Below are 26,190 nucleotides of genomic sequence, written 5' to 3'. Positions count from 1 at the left end.
ATGAGTAAGCAGTCAGAGGTCTGGGAAGGGGTTGAGGCAGGAATCTGAGGAGAATGTGTGTGTATTGGGTCTAACATACACACACACACTCCTTCAGCTGCTCCCACTGCTTTGAGAATAAAGACAAAATCCTTTGCATGGCCTACTGGCTCCTGCCCACTTGCCTTGTGTTGGAGTCATGTTGGCTTTCTTTTGGTTTCTTGAGTATACCATGATCCTTCCTGCCACAAAGGATCTTTGTGGAATGTCCCTACCCCCATTCAAGAGTTAACTCCTATTCATCCATGAGGTCTCAGCTTTCCATGATTTCTGAGGAGGATTTCCAGCTACCCTCTCCCTGCCCCCTTGTCTGTACCCCTTCTCCTCGTACCATGTCATAGAACTATCCTTTCTCTTTCTTCTGAGTGCTTTGACCACACTCATCAGTTATGTGTGATTCACGCATGTCTCCACAATTAGACTATAAGCTCCTCGATGACAGGACACGTCTCTAGCTACTCAGCGCTCCACTGCACCCCTTTGCCCAATGCCTGACATCACAGCTGGTGCTCATTAATACATAAAAAGTTTCAAGATGAAAGAGAAATTGGGTAACAAAGAAGACCAGCTTATATACTATAATTGTTCTTGGGGTGGGGGACTGGGGTATGGGCTGCCTCGGGTGGGTTCATGTTTGTTGATGAATAGAGATTCATACATCTACAGGGGATTCCTACATCAGACAGAGGTTGACCCAGATGACCTCTAAGAGTCAGCTCTGAGAATTTGTGCTTTGAATACTCCACATATTCAAGTCACACCTGGAGTAGAACTTATCAGGAGGTGCTCTGTCTTTCTGTTCACTGTCACTGTCCCTGCCCTCTGGGAACCTTCAGTCCATGGAGCATTTCAAAAGCATCTCCGGTGGAGATTTGGGAGTCTCGACCCCGTTGGTCTCTCTGTTTCTGGTGGTTTAAATTTGTGACCCAAAGACTGGGGTCAAATTTGTAATCAGTTATGTTTATTTGGACCATTGTAGCCCTTGAATTTGGAGACAGTGAGGAGGGGGAAGCTCACAGAATATCTAATTTAGTCAGGCTGAGATACTGAGTGGAGACAGGGAGGAATTGAGCAGAGGTGAGGCAATGTGTCCTTGGCTAACAAAAACTGGAGAGGGATCTGCGACTTCTCAAAGGTTAGCCCTCAGGGATCCCAGGGGTGGGCACTCCAGGGTTTCTCGGCACACTTGCTTTCCTGTATTGGCTCCAGCCAGCTCAGTATGTGCAAGAAGCAAGCAAGACGCCCTAAATTTTGGCCTGTGTAGTAGTGCGTCTCTTTAAAAATTTACTATTTTTGCAGAGTTCTAATGTTCCTCGCCTATGGTTTGCCCTGGTGAATGCTTGTTAATTCAGCTTCATTGTTGCCTGGGGAGAAAGAACCCCAGTGACCCACTATAACCACTGCTTTAATGTGGGGCCTCTGCTTTGGGCCTGTGGAGTATCCTTTAACAAATGAGCAGAAGTGGCCAAAGTTATATTAGGCAACGCTGCCAGAGGTTTATGATAAAATCTCCAGTCACTGCCAGGGACAGTGTGATCTCTGTCAGTCTGAGGCTTAACTTTTCTGTAGTAACAGCTCAGACCTTTATTGGGAGGTTGTGGGGGAGGCTCTCACTACATACCAGTCACTGTGCTGCTGGTGGGAGTGGGGATGGGGGGTGATGCTTTTATATGCATGATTTCAGTTAGTCTTATGTGGTTGTTGTTCAGCTGCTAAGTTGAGTCCAGCTCTCTGCGACAACATGGACTGGAGCACTCCAGGCTTCTCTGTTCTCCACTCACTCCTGGAGCTTACTTAAATTCATGTCCATCGAGTCGGTGATGCTATCTAACCATCTCATCCTCTGCCACTCCTTTCTCCTTTCTCCTTTTGCTTTCAATCTTTCCCAGCATTAGGGTCTTTTCCAATCAGTCAGCTCTTTGCATCAGATGGCCCAAGTATTGGAGTCTTCATAATATTTTTCTAATGTGGATATTAATATTAGTCTTCATAATATCTTTCTTATGTGGATATTATTATTCCTACTTTATCATGGTAAAATGGGGATGCAAATTGTTTAGATGACAAACTCGAGATCACACTGGGGCTGAGATTCCACTCCAAACCTATTAGTTGCTATGCACCAGGCTGCCCCTAAGATGACTTAAGAACATAGAGCCAGATGGCCTAGGGCTTCCCTAGTGGTGCAGAGGTTAAAGCATCTGCCTGCAATGTGGGAGACCTGGGTTTGATCCCTGGGTTTTGGGAAGGTCCCCTGGAGAAGGAAATGGCAACTCACTCCAGTATTCTTGCCTGGAGAATCCCATGGACAGAGGAGCCTGGTGGGCTACAGTCCACAGGGTCACAAAGAGATGGACACGACTGAGCAACTTCACTTTCTTTCTTTCAGGTGGCCTAAGGCTGGTTATTTGTCACCCATGGGTTAGGAGGAACCAAGCTCTTTCCCACTCCACCTGAGATCATGCAAAGAAAGTGAATTAGGGACAAGAACAATGAAATTTTCAGCTAGGCATTCTCTGTCTTCCTAGGTAGCATTTAGAAGGTGTTGACAAATGTTGGAATAAATTAGAAATTTTTCAACCAATCCTTGCTGTGTTTGTTCAGCTGTCTCTTGTCTTAAATTCTCATTCCAATGCTGAACCAAAGTTTTCCTTTGTCTGAAAGATTCCAACATGAACTTTAAATCCCCCCAATAATATTCACTTTGCTGGGTTATTGTAAAAAGAAACTGTGAATGATCACATTCTCATTTATCACTTCATTGCTTTATATAAAAAATTAAGTGCTGGAAAATACAGGAAGTTAAAATATGAATATACAGACAAGAGTCCTACACAATTTTTAATACTGAGCAGAAAAATATGGCTCTGAATTTCCTGCTGGTCAAAGGAAAAAGAGAAATAAGATCGAATATTTAATATTAATTCTCATAAAGAAAAACTATGGAAAATATAGTTTCTCGGGGCAGAGAGATTTCCCTGGCACTTAGAGAGGTAATAAATTTCTCTAGAAGACTGAGGATGACACTGGATGATAAAGTGACTATAGTCCTCAACACTCCCCTCCCTCCATTATATTCAATTGCTGTCGTTCAGTTGCTCAGTTGTGTCTGACTCTTTGTGACCCCATGGACTGCAGCACACCAGGCTTCCCTGTCCATCACTATCTCCCAGAGTTTGCTCAACTCATGTCCATTGAGTTAGTGATGCCATTCAACCATCTTATCCTCTGTTGCCCCCTTCTCCTCCTGCCCTCAATCTTTCCCAGCACCAGGGTCTTTTCAAATGAGTTGGCTCTTCATATCAGGTGGCCAAAGTATTGGAGCTTCAGCTTCAGCATCAGTCCTTTCAATTAATATTCAGGACTGATTTCCTTTAGGACTCACTGGTTTGATCTCCTTGCTGTCCAAGGGGTTCTCAAGAGTCTTCTCCAGCACCACAGTTCAAAAGCATCAATTCTTCAGCTCTCAGCCTTCTTTAGGGTCCAACTCTCATATCTGTGCCTGACTACTGGAAAAATAGCTTTGACTAGATGGACCTTTGTTGGCAAAGTAATGTCTGCCTTTTAATACGCTGTCTAGGTTTGTCATAGCTTTTCTTCCAAGGAGCAAGCATCTTTTAATTTCATGGCTGCACTCATCATCCACAGTGATTTTGGACCCAGGAAAAGAATTCTTAAATTCAATATTACAATAGAGGCAAAATGCCAAAGCACAGTCCTCTGAAAGGAATTCTGCAAAGAGGTTAAAAGAATGTAGTTCATGAGGCTTCTCTGTCAGTCCAGTAGTTAAGACTCTGTGCTTCCAATGCAGGGGGCATGGGTTTGATCCCTGGTCAGGGACCTAAAATCCCACTTGCCACATGGCATGGCCAAGGGAGAAAAAAAAAAAAAAAAAGAATGAATGTGATTCATTGGTATGTATTTCTGGAGTGCCAACAAATCCAGGATTTTAAAATCTAAAATAAAAATGGAAAAGATGCATATATTTTCATGTATCTTCTATAAGGCACATTTTTCTCAAGGGAGTTTCGATCAAAAATTGGGCAGTGGGCAGAAGACAGTTTGAGGTTATATAAAGACAACAGTGGCCTCAGAATTTCTTCATGGGGTGAAGGGTTAAGGGAGAAAGACTGGTTGGAACTGGGGGTGCTGGGTAGAGTGACCAACTTGTCCAGCTTGGCAAGAATGTCCTCATTTTGGGGACTAAAAATCCCACACCCCTAGATGCTCCTCAGGCCTCAGCCATTGGAGCAGTGGATCACCCCAGTGCCAGGCTGGGAGTTCCAAAGCCGCACTGACATAACAAGCACACTATTTTTACTTAGACTGCATGTTTATTTAGGGGTGGCTCTGGGGGATACTGATGGATTTCTCCCCAAAGCCAACACACATGTTCTGCATTGCCAAATCGGAATGATTTAGCAGTCCAGTGCTTGGGTGGTGGAATCAGATCCGTCTGTGAAAACTGACGAGCCCAGAGATACTCTGGGGACTAAACACCCATTGTGCCTTGCCTTAGGGTGACTTTAAAAATGCTAGGTGAGAGCACACATGGGGAAGTTTTCTTTCCTGATATTCTGTAGAAACTAGAGAAAAGAGCCAAATGGAGTGACCTTAGTTAGTGTCCTGCTTTGCCACTGATCAGGTGTGAGGTTTTGAGCTGTTCACTCAACCCTTGGAAATGTAGTTTCCTCATTTGTAAAGTGGCCATAGGGATGCTATGAAAATTGACTGAGATACTTGAAAGCCCCTGGCAGAGTGCCTAGTTCAATGCATATCTCTTTCTTCCCCCTCGTCTCAAAGTGTTCAGTCTGCAGGTGGGAGATTTGAACCAAAACAATAATTGTTCTTCAGATAAACCTCAGCAGTTAGAATATCCCCACCACACCACAGCGATGAATGGAGAGCTGAACATCTCAGGGGTCATTCCTAAATGTTGTCTGTCTGATTGCAAAAGATGTGATTTGCAAAGTGCTTTAAGGATCTTCAGTATTAATTCAGTGCCATCTAAAACATCCTTGGATTCTAGACTCACTTTTTCAGCCAGTAAAACATGTGATTTCCCTCCTTCCTTCCTCTCTCCCTCCCCCGTCATCTCCCCCCTCCCCTTGCTCTTTCAAGCTTTCTATGTCTCCCTTTTGCTTTTTGGCCTGATCCACTTTTTCTCTACACTAGATTAATTTGCTTTACCATGCTGATCACTGCTCCAGCCGCCTATGTTGTTCTGTTTACTAGCTATGGGCTCCCAGACTAGTTATTTGTAGACTCAATCTCCTTATCTATAAAAGAAAAGAAGGAAACCAGATAATTTATGAGGTCCCCTACAGCTCGGTATCCTGTAGTATGAGGAATACTGTTCTTTTATTTATTCAGCAGATATTTATTGAGCACTTACTAAGTACCAAGTGCAATGTAGTAATTAGGGCTACAGCGATAAACAAAACAGCAAAGCCTCTGTTCTCATAGAACTTATATATCAGAGAGAGAGACAGGCAATAAATGAAACACAAATGAATGTGTAGCATATCAGGGACAGTAAGTGCTGGGAAGGGAAATTAAATGGGATGAAATGTAAGGAATGACGGTGATGGTGGGATGTGGGAGTGCCCCGTGGTGCTACTTGAGAGGCAGTGGTCAGGAAAGCCTCTCTCCAGTAAGCTGACATGTGAGCAGAGACCTGCATGAGTGAGGAACAAGCCAGGTGGTTTTCTGCGGAAGAGTGTTCTGAACAGAGAAAACAGTCAGTACAAATGTCCTGAGGTTGGACCATGTGCTCATTTGGAAGAAATATCAAAGGAGACCAGTGTGGCTCTGGATTGTGTGGAGCCAGAAAAGAGTAGTAAGAGATGAAGCACAGAATTATGAAAGGTAATAAGAATAACACACCATCAGTTCAGCATCTGTGTCCGGCACAGGTTTTCACGGGAACCCTAGAGGGGAGCATAGACCATCTAAGACTTATCTAATTTCTGGGTGCTGGCCTCTCACAGTCTCTCTTTACATGATGCTGTGTCTTTAACCTCATCCAGGGCTAAGGCACACAGTTTTCAGAGACCATCAGGCAGGGACACAGAGGCACTGAAGTCTGAGTGTCTGGCTTGTTATTCCTGGTACTCTCAGGCATGAGGGCTTGCCCCAGGCTCTACCTTTTACCACCTCCCTGCCTGGAATGGTCCTCAGAGGTGTGGAACACATGCACTGCGTTTAGTAAGAAGCTGGTGTTTTCCATCCCATTGAAAATGGGGCAGAGTGATAGAAAGCAAATCTTGAGGAAATGGAAACCTCAATCTTGTTCATGTGTTCATGAAATCTCCCCAGTCTATCTGTCCCTTTCCACAGCTGAATTTGCCCTCAGCCTATCCCTCCCAGCACCCGTTTTTCCATTATGTAAGGGAAAAATAAAGAGCCTAGAAAATCTGACTGGGCACTTGCTGTGATAAGCTGAGAACCCCCAATTCAACCTTATCTATCAAGGCACAAAGAACTATGGCTATGGCTTCCCAGGTCCTTGCAATCTCAAGCCACTATTGGTCAGAGCCAGCTGTGAAGATATTGATAGAATATTTCTTCTCGTGTTATTGACCACCTCCTTCTTATACTCCAAGGTCTAGTGGAGTCTGAGACTAGCCACTCTGGCCCCATTGAATTAGAAACTGTCCCTAACCGTTCCATGTTTTGGAACTTTTTGTGTTCAGAAAGAAGATACTAATGACACATTTTTGAGTGGCTGTAAAATTCTAGAAACAGCGCCAGGTGCATTTTACACAAATCGTGTCCTTCAGCCCCGGCGCTAGACTGGGGTGGTGGACGTGATGAGCCCACTTTCCAGGTGAGGCCAGGGAGGTGCAGGTGAAGCAGCTACAGTCATAAAGCGAATAAGTGAGGGGAATTTTCCCTTTTGTTGCCTCCTTGTTTTTCTTCTAAACATGATCAACCTTTGCTCTAATGAAGGGTGGCTCCTTGACCTAATCCACTTTCTCTTCAAATGCCAGCTGGATTGGAATTGAGGTTTGGGGAAAGGTGTAGTGGAGCAGAACTTTGTTTTAGACGATGGTCTTTAAATAAGATGAACTAAGCTTGGCCACTGGAGGAAGAAATGGCAACCCACTCCAGTATTCTTGCCTGGAGAATCCCATGGACAGAGGAACCTGGCAGGCTACAGTCCATAGGGTCTCAAAGAGTTGGACACGACTGAAGTGACTTAACACTGCAGCATGAGCTTGGCCACACACCTAAGCTGGACATCCCCCAGCCAACGCAGAAAAAGAGTTGTGTGATTCTTCAAACAGTTCAGGGCCCCCATATGTGCTTCTGCTTCCTCACCTTGCAAGACATCTCTGGGAGCTGCAGGACTCACACAGGGCACTCAGTTCTTTTTCTTCTCTTAGTTTCACCATATCCCTGAGCAGTTGGTCTTCCTACTGCTTTTCTTGCAGAGCTGAGGGAGTCTACACAAGGGATGTGATTGCTCTGTTCACATAGCCATGGAGGTGGTCTTTGATTTTTGGTTCTCAAGCACCCAGGTAATTTAAAAGCCAACACTTTCTCCTACGGAATTTCAGCTGAACTGGCACTTTTCTGGTGAAGTGTGAGTTAAGTGAGCCCCGCTGTTTCAGAGATCGGCTCACTGAATTGCTCTCCCTGGCCTCTTCTGCCTGTTACTTTGTGTTGGAACAGAAATTCCACGGCATCTGCTTGCTGAGAGCTCAGCTGGTGTCATCACCGTCCTCCTGGATCCATCAGCACTCACTGACAAACAAGGAAACTGGATCCATGTTGGACATGAGCTTTGCTCAGTTATGTAGTTTGTCTCTCTGTAATCCCTCTGGTATTGACAAATAGAACGCAGGGACGCAGGCGGCAGTGACAGCTCCTGCAGACAGCACGTATTAGCGTCAGCATTATCGTCCTTGGCCCTGACAGCCTGGGCACTAGAGAGAGGATTAAGCGATTAGTACTGTGTATGTTACAACCATCTTTTTATTCCTTGTGACTTTTCGGTTTTGCTCACTTCATAAAGATGTAAAAGCGGGCTCTGAGTAAAAACAGATGCATTTATATATTTTTCAGGTCTGATGGGTAGCATATGTCTTGGATATTTGGGCAATGTTGAGACATTATCAAGTTTCTCCGTGTACTGAGCAAATTCTCTGCCTTTGTGGCAAATATAGGCTTAAAGGGAACTGTGAGGTACATTACATGTATTTAGAAAATAAAGATCTGTTTGAATCTCTGACATTGCATTTGATGGGTTGGTGTATATAGATAATCATTTAAAGGAATTTGTTCCCTGAAACTTTAGTAAAAGTTAGGGATAAACAATCTCATGGGATTTTGCCCCTGAGATGGGATTGATATAAGTGAAGTGAAGTGAAGTTTCTCAGTCTTGTCCGACTCTTTGTGACCCCACAGACTGTAGCCCACCAGGCTCCTCAGCCCGTGGGATTTTCCAGGCATGAATACTGGAGTGGGTTGCCCTTTCCTTCTCCAGGGGATCTTCCTGACCCAGGGATCGAACCCAGGTTTCCTGCATTGTAGGCAGATGCTTTACTGTCTGAGCTACCAGGGAAGCCCAGGATTAATATAACTGTTATATATAATTTCTTTTGCATTTATTTTTGATTTGGCCAATTCTCTGGAATAGTCATTCATAAAAGTGGCCCAAAGGAATGTCCACCGTATCTCTCAACATCAATTTTACAAGTGATAGCATGTTACACATTTCTAGGGTAGGAAAGTCTATTAAAGTCATTATAAACTAGGGCCTTTGGTCTTTATCATACTGTGCGATTTTTAGATTGTAAAATGCTGACCTCTTATATTCTATATTTTCTTTTCTTTTAATTTATTTATTCATTCATTGTTTGTTTGTTTGTTTTACTGAGCACCTCCTATGTGGAAGAGGCAGAAATCTATAACAATCTAAAATATGTATTCTTTGCTCCCTGAAAGTCTGCTGAGCTGTCAAGGACAGTTTATGACTATGTGCCAATGAGCTCTGGCAACAAGGAGTGGAGCAGACTTACCGTCAGGGTGAGTCAGTGAGGATGCAGAAGGCAGACAAGACTTTACAGAGCAGGGGATAAGATGGCCCTCAGAAAAGGAAAGGCGTGCAGGAGAGAAGGGTGTGGTCCCTGTGGGGGTAGGAACGTAATTAGTGGTTCATATTTGGAGTTCGGATAAGACTGGAAAAGGAGATTGGAGCAGACTGTGTTGGACCCAAATTGTCACATTTTGGGAGTTTGGAGCTTATCCCCCTAGAAATAGGGAGCTTCTGATGTGAATGAGGATGATGTTTGATAGGTGTTCTTAGGACAGATTGTTGGCAGGTAGGATGAGAGAAGTGCTAAGGAAACCAGACAGGTGACCAGAATGCAGGAATCAAGGGGTACAGCCAGGAGGCCCAGATCCCCAGTTACCACAGAAGCGAGTGGGAGGCGATTCTCAGAGGAGGAAGTACCTATGCTGAATTATTGGAAGTTGGAGTAAGAGCCAACCTTTTTTTGGAGGGCCCCATGTGGAATCTTAGTTCCCTGACCAGGGATTGAACCTGTGCCCTCTGCTTCCTGGACTGCCAGGAAATTACCCGAGCCAATGCCTGTGTGCTGGCCAAACTGCTAAGTAATTTGCATGTATTTAATCTTTACAGAAATTCTGTTATGTAAGAATTCTCATTAGTCCCATTTTTGGATGAGAAAATCGAGGCTTAGAGGGGTCAAATAACTTGATTAATGTCATATTGTAGGAAGAGGAGAGCCAAAATTTGAACCTGCCCTCCAAACTCCTAATCATAATGCCTGACTGTGGAAGGGATGGAGAGCAGAGGGAGAAGGGGAAAAAAACGTTTAAAAAATATTGGAAATGTAACATTTCAAAAGAATTTTATTAGTATAATCATATTATTATTAGCCTGGAAAAATAGCTAGCTTGAAATAGAAATGAATAAATCAAATTTTCATATTAAAAAAAAGATACTCTATAAAGTGAAAGAGAAGTTCATCCAAAATATCCTGTCTTAAAATAGATGCAAAATTCAGAAACGCAATGCATGCTGTTTATCTTAATCCTCTTTATTTACATGTTCTCATACACAGAGCCCTGTACACTGTGAGGCTGCCCATGAGTACACATGTGTGTAAATGTCACCCGGGGACCCAAACGAATTTAACCTTGGTTCAAGCTTGAAGGAGAAAATGGCTGTAGTTTCAACTTTTAAAAAATTATCTGTTTATTTCCCTTTCTCTGTCGATAACTCCTGGTTGTAATGCTGAAATCTTATAAATACAGCACAGTTAACTCACAAAATGAGCTTAGTGTTCTCCGGGCAGCGCAAGTTGAACAACACATAATTTGGCACAATTTGGTGGGCCTGAGTTTAAGACAAATACGAGACTGAGAGAGCACAGAGGCTTTATTATTTCTAAGTGAGTTCATGCAGTGTACATGGGTGGAACCGATCAGAAACCCCCACACGGCCCTCTGCCACATCCAAGCATTCAGTTCTCGTGCTTTCATAAGTGTCGTATTCATGGCACAGGGTTCCTTCTTCCCAAATAGGAATGCTGTTGTTTTAAATGACCATCTGTGCTTTTGGCAGAATAGTGAATGCCATCTCCTTTTGCCCTCTTCGGGCCCTGTTGGTGTCACAGGGAGGTTGGAAGGGCAGTGGAACACACAAGGCAGAGTGTTTTTTCTACACTCAGAGGGGTTTTCTACAGTCTTATGAAAGGGGTGGCAGAGGGGAAGTGCTCTATAGAGCTGCTAAATGGGGGCTTCCTTACCCATTCAGAGTGTTTTACATCACATTTACAAATGGAAGTTCAGTTCAGTTCAGTTCAGTCGCTCAGTCGTGTCTGACTCTTTATGACCCCATGAACTGCAGCACGCCAGGGCTCCCTGTCCATCACCAACTCCTGGAGTCCACCCAAACCCATGTCCATTGAGTTGGTGATGCCTTCCAATCATCTCATCCTCTGTCATCCCCTTCTCCTCCTGCCCTCAATCTTTCCCAGCATCAGAGTCTTTTCAAATGAGTCAACTCTTCACATCAGGCAGCCAAAGTATTGGAGTTTCAGCTTCAACATCAGTCCTTCCAATGAACACCCAGAACTGATCTCCTTTAGGATGGACTGGTTGGATCGCCTTGCAGTCCAAGGGAACTCTCAAGAGTCTTCTCCAACACCACAGTTCAAAAGGATCGATTCTTCTGCACTCAGCTTTCTTTATAGTCCAACTCTCACATCCATACATGACCACTGGAAGAGAAGGATATTAATGCAGATTTGCTTGAATCCTTAAGAAAAAGGAAGAGAAAGAAAACGAAGATTTGTCAGGCACCTATGGAGGAGACCTGGGTTTGATCCCTGGGTTGGGAAGATCCCCTGGAGGAGGGCATGACTACCCACTCCAGTATTCTTGGCTGGAGAATCCCATGGACAGAGGAGCCTGGAGGGTTATAGTCCTCGGGGTCGCACAGAGTGGGACCTGACTGAGGGACTAACACTTTCACCTTTCACTATATTGTATAGCTCAGGTGGCCATATACCAAATCTGAGATTTTACCTACCGGTTTAGGGTGAAAGTGAAAAGTGAAAGTGAAGTCACTCAGTCGTGCCCGACCCTTTGCGACAGGGTCAGTAGCCTGCACCAAGCTCTTCCGTCCATGGGATTTTCTAGGCAAGAGTACTGGAGTGGGTTGCTGTTTTGAACTGGAAAACGTCTCACTTTCAGAGGCGTCCTGGTTCAGACAATAAATCACCTCATTGTCCTATGCATAATCTGAACAAGAGCCCTTTTTAGGGAAAAATCTCATTCTTCCTGCTGTCCACCTCTGGAAACTGAGTCACTGAGAGGTTAAGTAGTTCAACACATGCAACTTAACATGGAAATTTGACAAGAAATTCTTTCTGCTTCATCATGGTAACTCCCAAACAGCATTTTATCAATGCCAAACAATGGTACTCATCCACCAATGGGGCAAATTAATTTATTTTCAAAGCTATTTGAAAGGGCAGCATGTTCTTTCTATTGTTTTCCAGTGACGGGGAGTTGGATTTATCCCATCCTCTCTTACATTGTCCTCTTGAGACCAGGGATAAAATTTGAAGGAATAAATGAGGAACTGATGATCACAGTTAAATGGACTGTGGGTTCATGGACTACAAGAAAGGTAACAGATCTGTACAGGAATTAGACCCAGAACAGCTTTTTCTCCAACTGTGAAGACAGTTCAGTTCAGTTCAGTTGCTCAATCCAGTTCAGTTGCTCAGTCGTGTCTGACTCTTTGCAACCCCATGGACTGCAGCATGCCAGGCTTCCCTGTCCATCACCAACTCCCTAAGTTTATTCAAACTCATGTCCATCGAGTCGGTGATGCCATCCAGCCATCTCATCTTCTGTCATCCCCTTCTCCTCCCGCCTTCAATCTTTCCCAGCATCAGGATCTTTTCCAATGAGTCAGTTCTTTGCATCAGGTGGCCAAATTGTTGGAGTTTCAGCTTCAACATCAGTCCTTTCAATGAACACTCAGCACTGATCTCCTTTAGGATGGACTGGTTGGATCTCCTTTCAGTCCAAGGGACTCTCAAGAGTCTTCTCCAACACCACAGTTCAAAGGCATAAATTCTTTGGCACTCAGCTTTCTTTATAATTCAACTCTCACATCCATACATGACTACTGGAAAAACCATAGCTTTGACGAGATGGACCTTTGTTGGCAAAGTAATATCTCTGCTTGTTAATATGCTGTCTATGTTGGTCATAGCTTTTCTTTCAAGGAGCAAGCATCTTTTAATTTCATGGCTTCAGTCACCATCTGCAGTCATTTTGGAGCCTAAAAGAATAATGTGTCACTGTTTCCATTGTTTCCCCATCTATTTGCCATGAAATGATGGGACTGGATGCCATGATCTTAGTTTTTCAAATGTGAAGTCAGAGGCTGAACAAACCCAAATTCCAGAGGCCCGAATCCAGGAAGTGAGTATTTATAGCATTATATTTTCACACTTTTGTGTTGATAAGTAATAAAGTGCCTTTTAGCCACTGCATGTTTGATTGATCTTAACCAGTCACAGCTAAGAGATAGTTTTGGACCTTTTGAATAAGCTCTCACTACAGGAAGTAGTGCAGAAAACAAAGAGTTCTGAAAAGGGGATCCAGAAACCTTGAGTCTTCCTCCACCTTGTAGTTAACTATCCATATGAGCTTGTACTGGCTTTCCTGGTGGTTTAGTTGGCAAAGAATCCACCTGCAATGTGGGAGACCTGGGTTCAATCCCTGAGTTGGGAAGATCCCCTGTACAAAGGCATGGCAACCCACTCCAGTATTCTTGCTGGGAGAATCCCCATGGACAGAGGAGCCTGGCAGGCTCAAGTCCATGGGGTCGCAAAGAGTTGGACATGACCGAGTGACTAAGCACACGTGAGCTTGTGCAAATCAGTAGATCTTGCTGGGATTCTGTTTTTTAGGAGTAAGAAAAAATAAAAAAAAAAGAAAATGAAGACATTAATTGATAAGGAGTCCAAGTCTCCAGGGGGTCCTGATTACTGCTAGTTTTTGTAAATACAGCTTTCTTAGAACACAGCCACACCCGTTGTTTACACGTTCTGGTTTTTCAGCTACAATACCAGAACTGAATAGTTACAAAAAAGACTATAAGACTGCAAAGCATAAAATACTCACTGTTTTGACCCTTTATAGAAAAATCTTGTCTAATCTTGAATTAAATGATTTCTGAGGACACTTTCACTTTTTGTCTCTAACCACAAGAAAAAAAGATAAAGAGAGTCAGGGAAGATGAAGTCAGAGTTATAAATCTGAGTCCAAAAACCAGAAAGCAACTTACCAACAATCCACAAGGCAGTTGTCCTAACAGGGACAAATTGCATCGCCCCCTGCTGGCCAGGAGGTCCTTTTGCTGTAACGGTAGGCCCAAGAACTATAAGAAAGTAACAAATCTGTCCTGGAATCAGACCCTCAGACCCATTTTCAACACGGAAATCTCTGCCAGTCAGTAAGGAAGTTTCCGCTTGCTCCTGATGCCTTTGAATTCATAAAGCACATGCTTCATGTAGGGAAACTAGGGGAATTTGGATCCTCAAGCTAGAGTGTAAAGCTCCTTTGGAGAGAAGTAAAACCAGGAGAGGACAGGAAAAGCTTGCTTGAAAGAACTTAATCATGGTGAATGAAGCCAAAGCTAATCAACAGTGCTGGATGGGCTCTCATGGCCTCAGACAGTAGGTGAGGATGGTTATTGTTGTGATTGCATTAAATCATACTAATCCCAATGCCAAAAGCCACTTTGAATGATGAAGTGAAGTGGCCTGCAATGGCGACCAGAAGGCTCTCTGTTCTATCCCGGTTGGGCAGGGCTGCTGTCAGCCCTCTCAGGCAAGCTCTGCATCCTGTCTTAGGGGCCCAACTCTGCCTTCAGAGGAGACTTGCAGACTGGCAGATTTCAGTTTGGTTTGGAGTTTTGTTGTGTGTTTCTTGGCAGGAGGGGACCATCCTCCATCCATGGAGAGCCCCGGATTAATGGCTAAAGTAACACCTACTGGCAGGACCAGCCTCTCTGCTATTGACTCAGGACTCTGCTTGACTCACAGCCTCACTTAGTTTTGCTGGCTGTTTGAGGTTCCTGCTCTAAAGTCTGCCTGTTTCATGATGTGAAAAACATGCTGAAGAGTACATGTTCCTTCTTTCCCAGAGTGGAACATGGGCTCCCTCACGGGCAAACCTTGGGGGACTCAAGAGGAAGTTGTTTTGTGCTATAGTGAATCCCAAGCCAAAAATAAATTAGCTTTAGCATACATAGTCTTAACTTGGTTGCTTTCTTTCTTAAATTTCCTTAAACTTCTACTCATAATCTTGGGGAATGGTTGAGATAAAGTCCCAATAACCCAAACCCATATGAAGGCTTAGGTTTTTCCTTTTGCCTCCAGTGAATTGAGGTGAAAATTGCCACAGTTTTGGTGTGTTTTCTTCTCCTCTGTGATAAATCCTTCTAGCAACAAGGGGGGATATGAAAATATATGGCGACATGTTTGTTTACTTACATTTTTTCACCCTTTCTCTGAACCCAAATTGTGCCCAAAAGTGCTATTTTTTTTCTACTTGGTAGAAGGGTGGAGATTTTTATTTCCTTAATCTCTCTCTCAGGAATATAAGAAAATCAAAATATCTTCTGTAAAGTTTTTAAATGGGCTAATTTAACTTGGAGCTTGCCTTTGCTACATATAAAACATTTATTTATATCATGGGTGGACATTGAGTAATGTGAATTTTCTTCATTTTTGAAGGGTACAATACACAAACCAAAGGGATGGTGAGGCATCTGTTGAATTGCCTTAGTTGCCCCATTAAAATGATGCTAAAAAACTAGAAGAAATAAGAATGAAAAATGAACCAAATTTCAGGAAAACTAAACAAGAAGTTCCTATGCAAAAGGCATGGAAAAAGGAACTGCTGAGCAGTTCTGCGTGTCTGTATATATGCACATGTCTTTATGTGTCTGTGTGCACACTCTCTCTCTCACACACACACATGAACTCTCATGCAGTGGGGTGAGATGTGTGGGAAATCTGACTGTTCCGGGAGTGCAAGTGTAAGGAGAGAGGATTCTGGGATTTCGGATACTGGGGCAGGAATAGATTTCATATCTGCCAGTGTATCGGATGGCCTGTGTAAGAGGAAAAACCCTTGCCTCTGAGCTTCTAGGCAGGAAATCTGACCCGATCTCCATCTTTTCTTCTTAAGGGAGAATCCAAAGTTTGGAGCATATAAGAAAAATGAAATGATGGATCTCTGAGAAGAAGGCAATGAGATTCAGCCTAAAGGCCAACCCCTCCCAATCATCTCTTACCTCTTGGCCAGGAACAATTAGCACAGAATGTGCTCTGGGTTTCCAAAGGAAACCTTGCCAGAGAGTCACTTAACTGCCCCAGTTGGGGGTGGGAGTAAGGGGATTTCTTATTTCTGAAACAATTTAATTCAAGTGAATTTTTCCTTTTGTGGGTCACCTTAAAGCCAGGATCTTGAAGATGTCAAAACCACCTGCTAAAGTTCATTTTTTTCCAAGTTACTAGACCTCAAAGACGGAGATTTATTTTCATCTCAATTTCTCACACTCCATGAGTGGCAGTTGTATACAGACTATGGGAATTTCTGTGGAATTACCATCCTGGGAGAAGAATCTAGCTGGAGTGGTGACCTTGGAATTGGAATTCATTTCAAAATTGACACTCCAGAGGAACTTTCCATATGTCCCTCCTCCTGGGGACAGTGCACACTTCTAGAACTCTCAGAAACACTAATTGATAGCAGTGTCTGACAAACGGTAGCTTTGCACCAAAACATGTAGCTGTGACTTTTCTTTTTGCTGTTTGCGGTTATAATGTTGAACCTCCCAGGCACATGGCAAAGTCTTACTTCTTACGTATGTGAGTCAAGAAACTTCATTAAGCTGATATTGACTGAAAGAACTGAAAATTAAAGACTTTGTTTACACAAGGAGATGGTCAATACATATTTATTCGATAGAATATTTTTGCTTTTGAATAGAAGTTGAAGATTTTACAGGGAGGTATTGCTTTAAGAGAAACAATGTGACTTGCAGCTGTGTCCACTTTGTTTAGTTGGCTGTTTAACCTTGAGCAGTATATTATCGAGTAGACATTTTTTAAAAAGATAGAACCCAGTGTTGGTGAGAGGTTGAGAAATGGACATACTCCTACATTGCCAGCAAGAATATAAATGGTAACGGATTTTTAAATAAAATTATTTGTATACTGTGGTTCAGTAATGCTTCTTTTAATAATTTATCCTAAAAAAGGACATAAACAGTAACATATATAACGGTATATATACAAGGGTTTTCATCACATCATTCTAAGAATGAAAGCTTTGAAGATAACAAAATTTCCAAAAGAAGAAAATGGTTAAATAAATTATGACATATATGGTCTGCAGACATAAAAATCATTTTTGAAAACTTTTTAGAGACATAGAGAATAATATTTTTCAAGTATAATATTAAGTTTAAAAGGCAGGAAATGAAGTGAATTAATGAAATAATTTTGGTAAATAATAGATGTATAGGAAAAATATTAGATGTACATAATCACTGATACATTTTGGTTTATATCTGGTTTATATTATAAAAACTTTTTATCTTGTATTGGGCTACAGCCAATGAACAATGTTGTAATAGTTTCAGGTGAACAGTGAAGGGACTCAGCCACACACACACATGCATCCATTCTCCCCCAAAATCTCCCACCAGGCTGCCATGTAACAGTGAGCAGAGTTCACTGTGCTATCTAGTAGGTCCTTGTTGGTTATCCATTTTAAATAAAGCAGTGTGTACAAGTCAATCCCAAACTCCCTAACTACACCTTCCCACTATCCTTGACACTCTCTGCCTGCCTGTGTCCGTGCAACCATTAGTTTATTCTCTTAGTCTGTGAATATGTTTCTGTTTTGTAAGTAAGCTCTAAGTGATATTTTTTAAATGATGCAAGTTTCAGCCTCCTGACATCTCTAATGACCAAGCAATATCTCCAGTATATTCCAGGGCACCCTGCCTCCTTTCCTGCTCTCCTCAGCCCCTATACAGCCTACCCTCCAACATATTAACTTCTCTTTTTTCTTTGAATACACTAAGTCCCAACCCCCCTCCTATGTCTTTATCCGTGTTCTTCCCTCTGCCAGGAATATCCTTGTCCCCTTTTCTGGATGGAAGACTGTTAAGCCTTCAGAATAAAACTGATCATAATAAAGGTCACATTTGTTAGATACTTACCTAGCCCAAGCACTTTATATACATCATCTTGCATAATTCCCAGAACAACTGTATGAAGTTAGTGTATGTATGAGTATTAGTTACTCAGTTGTGTCCAACTCTGTGATCCCATGGACTGTAGCCTCCCAGGCTCCTCTGTCCTTGAAATTCTCCAGGCAAGAATACTGCAGTAGGTAGCCATTCCCTTCTCCAGGGGATCTCCCCAGCCCAGGGATCAAACCTGGATCTCCTGCATTGTAGAATATTCTTTACCATCTGAGCCACCAGGCAAGCCCTTGATGAAATTAGAACTACTCTTAATTCTCACATTATAGACTGAGGCTTAGAGAGGTTAAGTCACTATAGTGGGTTGGTTCCCAAATGGCCCACAATGGTCTCCACTTCCTGATATTCATACCACTTGAATATGGCCTGGTCTAGTGACATACTTCTAACCAATAGAATATGGCACAAATAATGAGATGTCAATTCTGCTATTATAAAGATGTTTAACTTCTGTCTTGTTAGCAGATTCTCTTCCTCACAGGTTTTGATAAATTAAGTTGCCATGTTGGGAATGTTCAGTTGGCCAGGGACTGGCAGAACCTCCAACCAAAAAATCCAACTAGAAATTGACACTCAGTCCAGTAATTCAAAAGGAACTGAATCCTCAGCAACTATGTAACTGAGCTTGGAAGCAAATTCTTTCCCAGATGATCTTTCAGATGAAACCACTGCCCTGCCTAATAACTGAACTGCAGCTTTGTGAGAGACCCTGAAACAAAAGACCCTTCTAAGTTATGTTCAGATTCTTGATCCACAGAAACAGTGAGATAATAAATATTTGTTGTTTTAAGGCACTAAGGTTTTGATAGTTTGTTATGCAACAAAGGTAACTAAATACAGTCATATTCTTAAGATCCTGGGTCTTAGAAATCCATGCCTGGCTGAGTCCAGAACATATGCTATTGTTCACTTCTCTGCTAGCTCTGAATATACCTTCATTAGGAAATTTTTCTACTATAAGTATAATTAGCTCTGTTTGTGATTTTTATTATTATTAATACTTATATTTAAGCTCTTTCCATATTAAATTGTAATTTTCTGTTTATTTATCTGTTAGACACTACACAGTTCAGGGTCATGAATACAGATTTATTTCTATAACTCTGGTACCTCACTCAGTCCTGATACATAGATTCTTTGAAAATGTATATATTGAACTGATAAATTATTACTTTGTAAGACAATGTAAATCAACCAACAATTCACTTCTGATGATATTTATTGATGTCTGTCATATGTCAGCCACTGGACAACATGTCAGGGCTCAAGCATGAACAAAATCACTGTTACCTATATACAGCTGCTAGCATCTAAAGGTGACTGGCATATGAAAAAGAAAGACAACACAGAGCAGTAAGCAGTATCAGAGAAGTGTTAAGTTGAACCACATAAAATGACCATCTTTGTATGTCAGAAAAAATTGAATATGGACAATGTCATATGATTCGACCTATCAGAGATTATGCTATCAGAACATAAGGTGGAATAATTAGTGGATCTGACATTGTCTTGACCTTTAATTCTAAGGCTTGGAAAAATGACAAAGATTACTGAATTCTTAGCAAACAGTAGGTTATCCTTTGAGCAGATAAACCCAAGAAGACATTACATTGTAAGCAAACAGAATGATTGGTATACTAACAGAGGTGGGAGTAAATGAGGATAAGGTTTTAGACTGCTAAATTCAGAGGAACAGATTTTCTTTTTCAACACCACACTTCTGTAAGTTAGTTGCTATGAAAATAAATTGTGAAAGAAATTATCCTGTGAAATTTCAATTCAAGTAATCAGTTCAGTTCAGTCGCTCAGTCGTGTCCGACTCTTTGTGATCCCATGAATCACAGCACGCCAGGCCTCACTGTCCATCACCAATTCTCAGAGTCTATTCAAACTCATATCCATCTAGTTGGTGATACAATCCAGCCATCTCATCCTCTGTCATCCCCCTCTCCTCCTGCCCCCAATCCCTCCAAGCAGCAGGGTCTTTTCCAATGAGTCAACTCTTCGCATCAGGTGGCCAAAATATTGGAGTTTCAGCTTTAGCATCAGTCCTTCCAATGAACACCCAGGACTGATCTCCTTTAGGATGGACTGGTTGGATCTCCTTGAAGTCCAAGGGACTCTCAAGAATCTTCTCCAACACCACAGTTCAAAAGCATCAATTCTTTGGCGCTCGGCTTTCTTCACAGTCCAACTCTCACATCCATACATAGCCTTGACTAGACAGACCTTTTTTGGCAAAGTAATATCTCTGCTTTTTAATATGCTGTCTAGGTTGGTCATAACTTTCCTTCCAAGGAGTAAGCGTCTTTTAATTTCATGGCTACAGTCACCATCTGCAGTGATTTTGGAGCCCCCAAAAATAAAGTCTGATGCTGTTTCCACTGTCTCCCCATCTATTTCCCATGAAGTGACGGGACCAGATGCTATGATCTTCATTTTCTGAATGTTGAGCTTTAAGCCAACTTTTTCATTCTCCTCTTTCACTTTCATCAAGAGACTTTTTAGTTCCTCTTCACTTTCTGCCAATCTACCTAATAGCAAAATACATGTGCCAGGTATATTAATTATCTCATTTTATATTTACCCATAATGACATTATTATCTTACAATTTCTGTAAGTCAGGAATCCAGGCACCTCTTAGCTGGATCCTCTTAGCTCAGGATCTCTCACAAAGTTGCAATCAAGGTGGCAGCCATGGCTGCCCTGCTTCTAAGGTTTGACTGGAGCATGACCCACTTCCAGGCTCACTGGTGTGGCTGATGAACTGAGGGCCTCAACTCCTCAATGGCTTTTGAACAAGGGCCACTCCTAATCCTGGCCATGCAGGTGTCTCCAAAGGGCCATGCACGTCATGGCCACTGAATTTCACCAGAGCAACAAGTGAGAAAGCAAAAGAGGGCACACAAGATGCAAGTCACTGTCTTTCACGACCCCACATCGGAAATAACCTCCAGTACCTTAGAACGCAGCCATCCTTCTAGAGGTAATGAACTGAAGGGGAGGTTATTAGAATGGATTCTAACCCAGTGTAACTGGTCTTTATAAGGGAAAATTTGGACACAGGGAGACACACAGAGGGAAGATGACATAAAGAAGCAGGGAGAACCTCATGTGAACATAAAAATGGTCACTGATCAGCCCAGGCAAGAGGCCTAGGACAGATGTTTCCCTCTCAGCCCTCTGAAAGAACCAAACTTGCCAACACCTTGATTTGGGATTTCTAGCCTCAGAACTCGGAGAAGGCAATGGCACCCCACTCCAGTACTCTTGCCTGGAAAATCCCATGGATGGAGGAGCCTGGTAGGCTGCAGTCCATGGGGTCGCTAGAAGTCGGACACGACTGAGCGACTTCACTTTCACTTTTCACTTTCATGCATTGGAGAAGGAAATGGCAACCCACTCCAGTGTTCTTGCCTGGAGAATCCCAGGGATGGGAGAGCCTGCTGGGCTGCCATCTATGGGGTCGCACAGAGTCGGACACGAGTGAAGCGACTTAACAGCAGCAGCAGCCTCAGAACTCTGAGACAATAAATTCTTGTTGCTTAAGCCACCCAGTCTGTGGCACTTTGTTACAGGAGTGCTAGAGAACTTATGTAAGTGGTGAACAAAATGGATAGGTTTCCTGCAGTCAGAGAGCTTTCAGTCCAAGGGCAGAGATATATGTTAAACAAATGACGAAATATGTAATTAAAAACTGAAAGACATGTTCTTAAAAAAGGAAAAAAGGCCCTACGAACACATAAGAACCCAACTTAGCTCACTGAGTGTGATATCTACACACTCAGATATCAAGAACAAGCAGATAATAAGGAGGTAAAAATTTGCATTAATCTAGCATAGATTCCTAGATGAATGTGGATAAAACTTGCTCAGGAAAATTCCAGCAGTGAAGAATTTAAACATTGGATCCATTGGGCGGCTAAGCATTTCAAAGGAAGGATGGAAATCCCATTTCCTGAGCAATTGCAGATAGCACAGCGGAAAACACTCCAAAATCAATTCTAGGGAGCCTTGGGACTTCCCTGGTGGTCCAGTGGTTAAGACTCCATGCTTCCACTGCAGGGGGCACAGGTTCTATCCCTGGTCAAGAACTAAGATTCTACAGCCAAGTGGTATGGCCAAAAAAAAGAAGAAACAAACAAACAAAACAAAACACAAATAGGGAGCCTTTCTCTGGCCAGTACTTTTCATCTGTGTCTCTTTCATTTCTTTTGCTTGCAGTTTTCTAATTGCATCTCAAGTTATGGCCTGATAGTCAAAGGGGCTCTAATGCCTCCTTTGTGTAGTCACAGCACTTTGCCCTTTATAAAAGGAATTATGCAAGGCTAATAAATTAGGATAACCCTCAAATAAAATAAAGTGACATTTAAAACAAAATCATTTAGGACTGTTCACCTTCTGAAGGAGGAAAAACTGTTAAGAAATTGAGTCTTGAGATGAACTTGGTGTTTGGCAACCTAAGAGGCTCTTTTCCAATGTAACATTACTCGGCAGCCCAAAGGTTTTAAAACAGAAGCCATTCCTTTACAAGTTTTCAGAAACCATTTGGATTATCTAGTCGAAAAATCACAGGGTTGATAGTTGATTCGGCTGGCATATGAGTCATCTTGTATATATCCAGGCTGTTTTAACTCAACACCTCAAATCTTAGATACTCAGATTTCAGCTGAATTGACCTTCAAAATCTGGGAAATGTGTCAGATGGTTTTAGCACGCCAAAAGACTCGCTTTTGTTTTCCTACACAACCTCCCAATGGATAAAGTTTAGAAGCGCGGATGGTCTCTTTGCCAAGCAGGTCTGTGTCACTGAGATCCAATTTGTCAGTGACATTAGGTTGTCCAGACATAAGCGTCAGGCGAGACTACTGCCAAGGTCATGCTAGACAAGGGCAGCCAAGTAGGAACAAGCATCACCCTCCCTCATTTTGAAACACAGAGGTCTCAGCCTGAGCCGCAAGGCAAGGAGAAAAGTTCTGATTCCAAATCTTTTACTTTTCTGCACCCAGTGCTTCTCTGCTATGCTGTATTCACCTGAATTTACTCCCTCTTCTCTATCCACTGTCCCAGGGCTTCCAGGTGACTCAGTGGTAAAGAATCTGCTTGCCAGTGCAGGAGATGTAGAAGATGTGTGTTCTATTCCCTGGGTCAGGAAGATGCCTTGGGGGAGGAAATGACAACCCAGTCCAGTATTCCTGCCTGGGAGATCCCATAGACAGAGGAGCCTGGCAGCTACGATCCATGGGGTCTCAAAGAGTAGGACCTAAGTTAGCAATTGTTCACTGTCATAGCAGCCATTCTTTCGCCTTTATAACTCTCCATTTGGGGTCCATCATTGACCTTGAAGGCCTGGAACCTTGTTCATGTTTGAACTTGTTTTTACACATTCTCATTCAGATTACCTGAGTGATTCTCTCATGCCTGCTGCTGCAAGGATGCCATCTATGTCCAGGAAAGGGCATATCAACACTGGTTGGGAAACATTGCTGCTGTGATGGGCCCAGTGAGGTGCCCAGTCACTGATTCCAGCCAGCCTTGTCCCAATATCTGATTATTAAGGATCGTAACAGAGGGGCCCATCTGGGAAAAGGGCTCAGGTTCTCTCTTGGATCTGGTTAGTACAGGTTTGAGAAGAGCTCAGTGGTGGCCAAGAGGGCCATGGTCTCATTACTCTATTGGTGTGCTTAGAGATGATGTCCCACTGCTGGTGTTTAAATGAAATCTGAGCCCTATCTCTCTGTCTTGAACAATGACAAAAAACAGTGTTAAATCTGAGAGGTAAAGCTTGCTTGGGGCAGAATGACAGCACATGATAATGGTCTGCTTATATATTTGCTGTAAAATTCCACTTGAATGGATGTGTTTGTTCTTATTCTTTCTCCTTTACACTCACACACACAAGGCACTATGCACACTGTCAGTGTTAAGGTGAGATGAGGGAGACATTGGGGTGATTGCTCTGGTTGGGGAGGCTACAGGTTTTTACCTAGTGTCAGAGGCAGGGGCAGCCCCACTGTGTCCAAAGTCTGGAAGTAGCATGTCTCAGCTATGTTCCCTCGCGTCCTGCCATTGCCCAAATCTTGTCCTTCAGCACCCCTTTGGCCTTAAGAATTCTCCTTATTTCCTTCCAAAAATCTCTGATTTCTGCTTTAGTTAGTGAGAGTTGGACTTCTGGCATTACTATTTAGGTATTACATTGTTGATAGTGGAATTAGATGAAGTGGTTAATCTTTTTTTCTTTCAGCTCTCTCTTAAAACAACAATTCATAAACCCTCCTGGACTGTATCAACTCAGTGATTTGGTTGAAGGAGGTGAAGAGGTTGATCTCGTTTCAGGATGTGAGTCAGTGGGAATGTTAGTTAGAAAGACCCCTGGAATCCAGAGGCTCCTATATTTTCTCTCTTTTCTAAAATTCTCCACCTGGAAAGAGACAAAAGTTTTCGGCAATTAGTGTGAAACTGCACTGACCCTATTGACCTTTTAATGATTTCATTTTCATTTTGCTGATTAAGCTCTAAATAGAGCCTAGTTAAGACTGAAAAATTAGTATAAAGTGCCAAGATATTGAAGTTTACAAAACGACCACTACTTGTATGGTACAAGTCCGTCCACAGATGGAGGTTACCATGAGGATGTATTCGTGTCACATGATTCGGTCCATTGCAGAAGAGAGTAGGAGGGAAAGCTCTCAGCAAAGGGGGAAACAGTGGTCATAGCATTTGGGCTTTTAACTGTGCTTGACTGCCTCTTATTCCATCTGTCACCTTTGGATTATATTGTTTCTGAGAATAAAATATGGCAATGTATAATGGTGATGAGATGGGTCTCAATCACAATTCATTTCAAGTCTCCTTGGCTGAACTAGGTCCAGGAATTCAGCAAGAAAAGACAGTAATAATCAAGGAGAAGAATGAATAATCATGCAATATATAGAAATTCAACAGGAAAGTATTGAGGTCCTACACTGGGCCAGACAGTGCTAAGCCAGAGGATATAAAGATAAAAGATGACTAATTCTTGTCCTCAAAGAGCTTAGTGTCTCTGGTCACTTGGAAATGTGGGTGAATCAATGTATTCTATGTACGTCATTTCAGACCAGAGGCTTGCAGGGCTGGAGGTTGGATTATAAAGAAGCAGGAATAGGTGTCCCACACCAGACCTAACAGCCCTTCAACTTAAGTCTGTCTGGAGTTGACCACCTATTGATTCCATGGGGTTAGCCAACAAAATTTTGGGGCAAAAGAGACAAAAAGGCAAAATGAGAAGATAACTGCAGAGCAGAATAGAGCCAGCTTGTGTGGCTGGAATTCATTCATTCCAGTGGTTAAGACTCCGTGCTTCCAATACAGGTTCAATCTCTGATCAGGGAACTAAGATCCCACATGCCATGGGGCCAAAATAAACAAAAAAGAGTACAACCAGCTCTGCAATGTGAAAATAGGAAGAGCAGAGTAAAAGGCCTAAGATTTCAAGAAGCCTAGTCTATGGACTGGCGCCATCTTGGTAATATTTTATAACCTATAGCAAAATGATAGAGAGACCAGTGTGGTACTTTACTGTATGCCAATTTAAGGCTGCCAAAGGTTTTTCATGAGAAAGACTCTCATTTATCTTAGCACTGTCTTCTCCATAATTTAAAATGCCCTCTCTTTTATGACAGTGTGTACTCAGTTGGCAGCTCTCTGAGAAGTCCCCAGAATGCATTACACTTGTGTGCAAAAACTGGAAGTCGGGAACCACTGGGAAATCACAGCGCAGTTCCCACCACTGGAGGCACTTCTGCGCTTCAAAAGATAGGCATTTCTCATGAATTAAACAAACCTGGGTTCTTTGTGCAGAAAATGAAGAGGAAATGGTGATGGGATTCTGGAAGCAAAGCTTCCCTCACAGTCCGTAGGTACGATTACATTTGGTCAACCATCGGTTTGAATTTCTGGAGACTGAGGGCAAGGGGTCAAACCAGTGTTTACATGGCTGTAGGGAAGAGTGGGAGGAAGGAATGGATGAGTCAAGATGTATCATTCTGGAGTTAGAATGAATTCCTGTCCTCAGCAGCATCGCTGACCAGCCAGCTACAGAAAAAATGAGGAAATTACTTCAAAACAGGGAGTGGAGGTGGAGAGAAAAGTTTCCTTAACTTTCTAAAAAGAAGTCAATAGGCTTTTTATCTCTTCTTATCTAAAGGAAGAATCCTGAAACTAGGAGCCTCTCCTTATAATGTTGTTATTGTTATTTAGTCACTATGTCATATCCGAATACTTTTGTACAATCCCATGGACTGTAGCCCTCCAGGCTCCTCTGTCCATG

This window comes from Bos taurus, chromosome 4 (assembly GCF_002263795.3).
Source record: "Bos taurus isolate L1 Dominette 01449 registration number 42190680 breed Hereford chromosome 4, ARS-UCD2.0, whole genome shotgun sequence".
NCBI classification, from domain to species: Eukaryota; Metazoa; Chordata; class Mammalia; order Artiodactyla; family Bovidae; genus Bos; species Bos taurus.
This window is presented reverse-complemented; position numbering follows the sequence as displayed.